The following is an 8,952-nucleotide window of genomic DNA, read 5'->3' as shown; positions in this document are numbered from 1 at the left end:
GCTATTATTGTTGGCAAAAAAGGCAGCAGGATAAAAGAGAGGGGAGAGATGGAGGAATATTTCAGGTGGAGGGCAATTAGAAGGAGAAAGGATGCCAGAAAAGAGTGATTATGACTTATATCTTCTCATGGGCGTATGTGTGCGCGCGTGCGTGTGTGCGCGCGTGCGCGTGTGCACGTGTGTGTGTGTGTGTGTGTGTTTTGAGGGAGGAGGTAGGTTCTCTCCCCTGGGCTCTGACCCTGACTCGGCCGTTAAACCCAATCCCTATATCACAGGTCTGTGGTTAAACCCCATAATGAGTGTGTGGTTGGGGGGTCTATCGGACTGGGACCCCCACAGGCAGTTAGAGGTGTGTGTGGGACCCAAGAGTTCACACCAAGCGATGAGCGTGTGTTATAACAACAGTGGAAGTGGTGACGGAGGGGGATTCAACACAAAAGATCCTGGCACATGCGGCCCTGACCTGCGACCCTGAGCGTCTAGTCGCACCCATCCACTCCCTCCCTCCGTCCTGCCAGCCCCTCTTCCTCCTCCTCTCGTCTATCCCCTCTTTTCCTCTCTGGGGATCATCCCTCGCTCAGATGGAGTTTGTGTAGCAGCAGCTGGTTGTCTGTATAGAGGGGAAGTGGAGGAGTTAGTGGGGTGGACAAGTAGAAGAGGGAGGGAAGCATAGAAAATGGGAAAATTGATCTTGTTTAATTTTTCTTCCACCTTTGACACAGATTTGCATTATTGTCAGATGTTCTTGACTTCAGCAGTCGATTTGGCAAATTAGATTTGTTAACATGCCCACTTGAAGTGCTAGTGTTTGATTTGATTTCAGAGTGAAAATCGCACAATACATAAAAATGAAATATATTTTTTATTTTATCTTAGTTTCACAGTCTGAGATATTCGTTTTTCCTCTTTCTTGCTGAGAGTTTGATGAGATAATGGATACCACTTTGACATCTGTCTGTTAAATGGAAACAGACAGTGATGAAGCTTAGTGCAAGACTGGAAACAATAGAACAAAAGGATTTATAGCAGCACCTGTAAAGAACATGAAAATACATTCTTGGATCCACCCCCCTAATCGAATCCGCTTGAAAGTTATTGTTTTCTTCCCTGGCTCATACCACACCCTTCCACCGAGTTTCAAGAAAATGGGTTTAGTAGTTTTTGCATAATCTGGCTGACAGACAGACAGCAATGAAAACATTACCTCCTTGGCTGAGGTAGAAAACACCAATCTCTGGTTTAAAGGGAGGATGTATGCCAAACTATTACTTAACTCACAGAAAGTAAGACTGTGTTCTAGTACTTGCTGTGTTTACCAGTCCAACTGCTCCACCATAACACCTGCTGCGGCAGTTGCGCCACGGAACGGCTTGCTTTTCATTTCAGGGCCCATGTTAACAGACTGGAGCAACCACACTTACTGCGGTTCAGCTGCAGCTCAGAAGCGGAAGCCGCACTGCTCTTCTCAAGGTCTTGTGCACAGTTCACAGCAGAATAGAGAGTGAAAAAGATCTTTCAACAGTTTCAATGTCGAATATGTCACAAACAAAGCGTTTGTTGATTTTAAGCATTCATTTGTTTTAAAAAGGTTTATTGTGATATATTTGCAGGAGCAGTAGATGCACGGCTTCATACTGTATAGTACTGGTATTTATTTGAGTACTGTTATACAAGGAAATACATATTTATGTCCATTTTCAAGGCAAACCCATTGAAAAAAACATAGCAGACATGCTGTTTAAACAACAGGGAACTGTTCCACGCTTCAACCGCAGCCAGTGTGACCTGTGCGTTAAGGGGAAATAGTTTATGCCTGGTCCCAAACACCAGAAAGCTTAGGCTACATTCAAACGTACATGTTTTGTTTTAAACCTAAAACGATCACATTTTAGCTCCATATTGGAAATGATCTCCATCCATGCAAACACACCGGAAAACATTATGCCATGACCATTCACGTATGCTGGGCATGCACATGCCAGGTTAAACAGGATACAGAATGTCTACTTGCAGTTGAATACTTAGTTACAGAGAATACTAAGAATGAGGAACAGCAATGGTGAAAAATCTTGGACCAACGACGAGATGAAACTGTTGAATTCAGGTGACTGAGTCATTGTTTCCAAACGTCTCTATTTCTCCTTGCTGTCTCTTAATGGTATGAAAGTGGTACCGATATTTTGATCAACTCAAGAAAGTGAGAAAGTGAACAATCTTATGTGAAACTACTTTTAAACACTCTCCTGAACGTGACACAATAAAAGGCTATTGCTACAGCTGATGTACATGGTTATTACAAACAGCCAATGGTTAAGATTGCTCCCCGAATATTACTTTCAAATCTGTTTTTTTGCACCTATCTCTTCATCATCATCACAATTGTTCTCTCTTTTCCCTCTCATCCTTATGTCTATTGACTTTGAATAGGTACCCCTGGGTGTCTGCTATGTCATGGCACCTGCTGCCTGACGCTGGTAAGTCGCCATCTGTCTCAACTCTGTGATCACCTGACCTGAAATCATCAACCTTGACCTTTAACCCTCCACCCCCACACATGCTCGCTCGCTCGCCTGTTACCGTGCAACCTTCCAATTTTGTAAAAATACAGATGTTTCGAAATATCCAGCACTGTGCTGTTGGTGCAGATGCACAAACGTTAAAAAAAGTAATTTATATATTACTATATATTAGTATATTATAATATTTTATTAAGTCGTAATTTTTCTTCATTTATAACAATGTAGCAGATAAAACTCTAAAATAACCATAACCTGGAATAATGGTTTGAGAAAAGACTGAGAAATGCTATGGAAATCGGTGTATCATTAATACACCATAATCATATAATCATGTTTAGTTTTCCTGTCAAGTTGCTGATGGTCCAGACTTCTCTGCTGAGAAGATAAGGCAGATCAAGTTGCCTGAGAGGCTAAATTCAGGGGACGGAAAATCTAAAAAACTGCTCCTTAAGATTATTGTTGAGAATGCACATTGCTGAAAGAAGGCAGCTTGGATGATTGTGTCAACTTTTTAAATCTCATCTCATCTCATTAATCTCATCTCATCTTAAAAGTCAGTCAGACTTTTAAGAGAGATTTTATTGTTCAGCCACCCCTGTGGAAATGACACTTTCCACTTTCAACCTATCTGACACTAGCTGCGTAGATACATAGCACAAGGGGTATGGAGAATCTTTTGATTTGGGTGAGTTGACTTTTCTCTGGGGTTAAATAAGGTTGCATGAGGTCAAAACAAATAGAAATGTGTGCGCATTTTTCTCAAGTAAACAGTATATTGAGTTGTTATTTTTTTTGCGCCAACATTTCATCTCCAGTAAATAACAAGAACAACATGAGCACGTCCAAGTGTTAGTGGTTCTTGCCATTGTGAGTAGAAATGTGTTGCGTGCATTATGAGCTCATGGAGGAGCTGGATGCAGTTATATAGCAACTGCCTTTTTATATGCTTGTGTCAGTTTTTCCGTGTTTCTCACATTCCAGTGAGTGGAGGTAACACAGCTGAACACTACCATTATAAAACCCAAAAGAACGCTGTGGTCGCTTCCACTGGAAGTCTCGACTGCTGCCCGGGCTATTGCTCTGTCCGCAACTCACGTTTTAACCAGAGCGCCAAGGCAAACCAGACGAGCTGCCTGAGACTTCATCCGATCCTGTTTCCCTCACTGTTTGTTCCTTGTGCTGTCAGTTGTTCAACATGGTTTCATCATTTTCTCCAGTGGCTGGGTTTACTGGTTTGGTGTGGTTTTACTGTGTTTGCATTTTCTATTTAGTGCTGCTTCACCGCTCACCTATTAGTGTAAATATTTAGTTCGTATTATCATTATCACATCAAGCTTTATATAAACTAGTGCAGTGCCTGTTCTAAACCTGTTTGTAATGTTCTGTTCTCTTGTCCTGTGTTAAAGCTCCGGAGCTACTTCAGAATTATTACTTGTCATTAGTGAGTTCTCCTCAAACAGTTCTAAAATATGGTGTCACTTTTTATTGTTTGTGTGCAGAGCCTTTTATAAACTGTCTATGGTTCAGAGTGAAGTTAGAAAACTTTGTGTTCATCCTACCTGGTTTATCTGCAATGAAGATTTTAAAGTCAATGTTTTTCATAAAATTAAACTGAATTTGCTGTATTACTGTTCACATGTGTGGTTTATATATAAGGTTGAATGATTTACTTATTTTTTCTTACATATCAGCTATTTCAGGTCTATTAAGCAATTAACACAATCTTCAGGCCCAAGTTCACAACTTTTCCAAATAAAATTCTGTTATTCAGCTCGATATAAAGAATTGCAGCTTAAAAATGTGATTTTACTTTGAAGACAATTGCTAAAAAGGAGGTGATTCTATGAATGTTGTTGCCATGATGGAGGGCAGCACCCGTCTGCTATGGTGAAGTAGTAAAATGTAAATGAAAACAACCTGGTGGTGATTTTGAACTGCAAATAGTTTATCCAAGAAGAAGAAATGTTTAACTTGGTCCACAGACTGAAGACACACTGCCCCACCCCACTGACTGCTACATCACTGGTCGTCTGTTTATTTAAATCTTATTAATAATAAACATATTGCAAGTCAAACTTGGGACTGCATTTACCATAACCACTGATAATACACATGCCAAGTGTGATATTCAAAAGATGAACGGTTCGAGTTGTATGCATTACACATACAGACAGACAGATGTTTGTGGAATTAGTAGGTTTATATTTAGATCGAAGTTAAGCAGCATTCTTGCAACAGTAGAAATAAATCTTGAAAAGCACTCTCATTTGTTATTTATGATGTGTCAGGGGGAACAACAACAGAACAGCATCCAGGAAAAATCCCTCACACTGAAGTAGAAAGAATGATTACATGAATTCCTATAAGAAGTCAATACACACAATGCAGTTTTATTATTGAAACTCCTGCTTCCTAAGTTCCATTAAAAGCTTTGTGAAGGGAAACTGTGAAATGTTGATGAGGGCTGGTGGGATGGATGCAGCGGGAGACTTGAGAGAGTGGAGCTGTCAGCTGTGATAGACTACCTGTATCCAGGCCAGACCTTTCTACAACACAAGCCACTGAATAGCGGGAAACCAGTGGTATAAATAGCTCTTTAGTCTTATGCCTCATGGAGAGAGATGCTAAAAACAACACAAACCAATTAACATTTACACAATAGGGTGAAGGCAAGAGGAATATGATATGTAGCGCCAGAGTTTTCAAACTAAAGCAGGGCCAGCAGAGATTTCAATGTTCTCAGTTTTGTAAAACTCCGGAGTAGTGTGGACGCCAGATGTATCTGTAGCAGAGTTGATGCATTTTGAAACGAGAATGTATGGATCTAGCTGGAAGAGCTGGTGAAGCATCGCAACTAAATAATCAAATTTGTTTCTCGGGAGTAGGTGGATGGATTGTTAACATAGACCATAGATTCAACACTTGGTCAAAAATGAAGGCTCATGTTGCTCTATATCTGTTGAATATGTGAATAGGCAATCATTAGCTACACCTTCCCATATGCACCACATGTTTTATGAGTTGTGACGTTGTGTCTCCCAGGCGCCGCTGAATGATTTCCTCCTTTTTTAAGTCCAGCGGTTCAAACAAGGGTCAGAGTCTGAGGACTTACAAGTTTCCTCTTCGTTAACTGGAAGTCAGTGAGAGGACAATCAGTTGGCACAGCTCTGAGTCGGGCTTCATTTACTGCATGTGAAGCTGTGGAAAATATGTTTCTTGGTTTTGGGTTGTTGTGGTTACATATGAGAGGAAACCACCATGTTTATGAAAGTACAGACTTCCCGAGCATGAACTGATAAGCAAAGTGCTTGAGGCTGGTTCATATTACAGAAACTTTGAGAGTTTGTGTGTTTTAGGTGTGAGAGGTTTTGAGTGTGATTGATGCCAGGTAGCTTGCAGATAAAGAGATAAGAGTGTTATGTAAACAAGAAAAATGAGGACCCGCCAAAACGGTACACATTGCCCAAGTTAGAAGGAAGTGCACAGACTTAAGCTGCTTTCAGGCATGTAGTGAACTCCTGACATTATCCACACTTTCTCTGATGGAGTTGCATGTGTGAATGCAAATGTCAGAGTGAAAGCCTCTGGATTATCTGCAGACTTTCTCCGCCTGGCCTCCTGGTATAAAGTCAGAAGAATTTCGGGAAAATCCAATGTGAGAACCCAGCTGGGGATGCCCCTGCTGGATACATCACAAGCAAGTGGGGGTGGTGATGACTCTTCTAACACAAGTTCTAAAGGAAATCATGTGATCTCCACAGCGGAATTAATACCTCACTTCCTGCACCCGGCTGCTCTACCTCTCTCCAATAATGTGGAGGATTTGTTGCTGGTGTGAGCGCATCTGTGCAGAAAACCTCCGGCTGCATTGTGCATGTGTAAAAAGCTAACTTCGGGTAAAGTCCGGACCCAATTCTATGGACTTCATGTCTGAAAACAGCTAAACTAAATAAAGGCACAATCCCAGTCAGACACCACAGCTTTTGTTTTGACTTACCTCAAGGTTTCTCTCAACTTTCCTTCCTCTGTTGTTGCTTCAGAAAGATTTTCATTTCAGAAACCTAAGTTTGTAAAACACCAAAGTCTCCTTCACCAACTTTGTTTGATTTCACTGAATTTGTAGATGTTACTTTGATTAAATACAGCTTTTGTGTTTCCAAATATCTGATAATAACACCAGACTTAGGTGTTGAGAGGTCCTTTTGACAGCTTAATGCATAAAAGCAAAGCAGTATTGTTTTTACATTGTCCATACTTATAAACTGAGTAATAAATAATTTCTGTGTGTCACAACCTCAGCAACCAGCATGTGTCAGGGTCTGTGCTGAATTACATTGAGCCAGGTTTAAGCTGTGTTTGTTTGGCAGACCACATTACAGCCTGCTGCACTGGAACCCCCACTGTGCCAGTGCAGCGGCCTCTTGAGAGCAAACTGGGGGCAGAGAGTTTTCTACACATCCCTGTTGTCCGTCTGAAAACGGCCTGACACTGAAGGGCCGGAGGGGAACTACCAGTTTGAGAAAAGGGGCGCAGTGTTTGAGCATTTAGCGGAGTGAAGATGGTGGGAGAACACATGCTACGGATTAAAAAATCATGCCTATTTTACCTACAGCATCATACTCTCTCCCATGCTGCAGCAAGCAATGTAAACCAACTCTGAAACCTGCAGTTTGACTGTATTAATAACAAGAGGCCCAGGGAAGGATCATTTACAAGGTGTTTATCATGACCACCTTTTGTGTTCTGGATTAAATCTTTTTGATAAGAATAAGAAGGACTAGAATCACCATGAAAGAAGGCTGAGACGTGGTGCCCTCTCTCCTCTTGTCCCTCTGCCATTTCTTCTTTCTGTCAACGCCGTGAGCGCAATGCATGATGGTATGTAATGTTAGTTACCACTGGTTGTCCACTACTTTTCACTGTGAGATACAATGAGTCCATTATATAGCGTATATGAAAATTGACTACAAAATGTCGAATTCATTGACTAGTTAATATTGAGTGATTCAGGACACAGCCATAGACTTTGCAGCTCTATAAGCTCTTGTTTTCTGAACATGAATGGTATGATGTAGACACTGTTACAAGTTGCAACTTCCAGTTTTCATTTCAATTGGTTTCATTTTCACGCTGAATACCCTCGGAGACTAAGCATCCACCACCAAACACCCATAGTTATAATCTAATTGTGCTATGATCACCTCACAGGACGCTTTTAGCAGCACTTTGATGTGTGGCAAGTGTACTCATCAACTCACCTTCCCAGACATTCAGCCTCTCCTCTTTAACTCTGAAAGAAACGTGTAGGAATAACACTCGGGTTTCTGAGGAACAGAAAACAATGATTGTCCTCATGGGAACTGCTAAGTGTGGTAAGTGTTCCATCCAGCACACACGTGGAGAAAGAGGGGGGAGAACACTCTGCCCTCCTTAGAGCTTAGGTCATTCTGAATTAGTTAATTAAAGCAGGTTGTTGCCAAAACATTAGATCATCCCCCAGCTTGTTTTTGTCAACCCCTTCCTATGGCCTCTCTTTCTGAGAAGGAGAACATGAATGAGACGGATGCTGTGTAGCTTTTACCTGAACAACTCTCCTGCTCACCATTCAACTCTAGTTTTCTTGTTTTCATTTGTTTTATCAGGCTGAAAAAATTTGTTTTCCTACATACCCTATATCTGTTTCCCTTCATTAGAGGAACTGTAGTAATGCTGTAATAAATCAGCATGACTCCTTATTGGTTTATTATTTGGTTTAGGCATGTTATCCCTATAAATATAAGAATATTATGGTGGAAATTGTGCATGATTATAGTAGTAAGATGATTGTAAGGGATTGAAAGGACCAACATACTTTACACTCAATAATTACACTCCATTCAGTATAGATGTCTTTACTGTTATAATATGATTTAAAAAAAACACAAGTAAGTCTCAGTATTGTATACCGGAAAACTACATTAAAGGAAGTGAAAAAAAAAATCCCGGATCAACCCTTGGATCTGGATCAGCACCATAATTTAATGGGTTCTTTCCTAACCACTCTATGATAATAATAAAATTGTATTACATTGATCTCTTGTTGTGTCCATTAAATAAAGTATAGGATTTTGAATATGGGTGACTGGGTGTCATTATTATATTATATTATATTATATAGATTATAGACACTCAGTCCCTATCAGATGAGTATAGGTTACAGTAGTGAGGGCAGCAGCAGCAGCAGCAGCAGCAGGAGGGATCATGTCTGACTGAACTAAAGTTGAACGTCCATGCTTTTGTTTTGTCAGATTCTATTTCCGTCGTCTTATTCTCGCGCGGTTGCCTAGGTACCGAGCACGCGGCATCTTCCAAATCTGTTAAGTGGTCCAGGCCGACCAATGAGGTCAAACCTGACCGTACCAAAGGGGGGGACGTTTGAGGGGTGCGCCGACTG

Source organism: Hippoglossus hippoglossus, chromosome 7 (assembly GCF_009819705.1).
Source record: "Hippoglossus hippoglossus isolate fHipHip1 chromosome 7, fHipHip1.pri, whole genome shotgun sequence".
In the NCBI taxonomy this organism is placed as follows: domain Eukaryota; kingdom Metazoa; phylum Chordata; class Actinopteri; order Pleuronectiformes; family Pleuronectidae; genus Hippoglossus; species Hippoglossus hippoglossus.
This window is presented reverse-complemented; position numbering follows the sequence as displayed.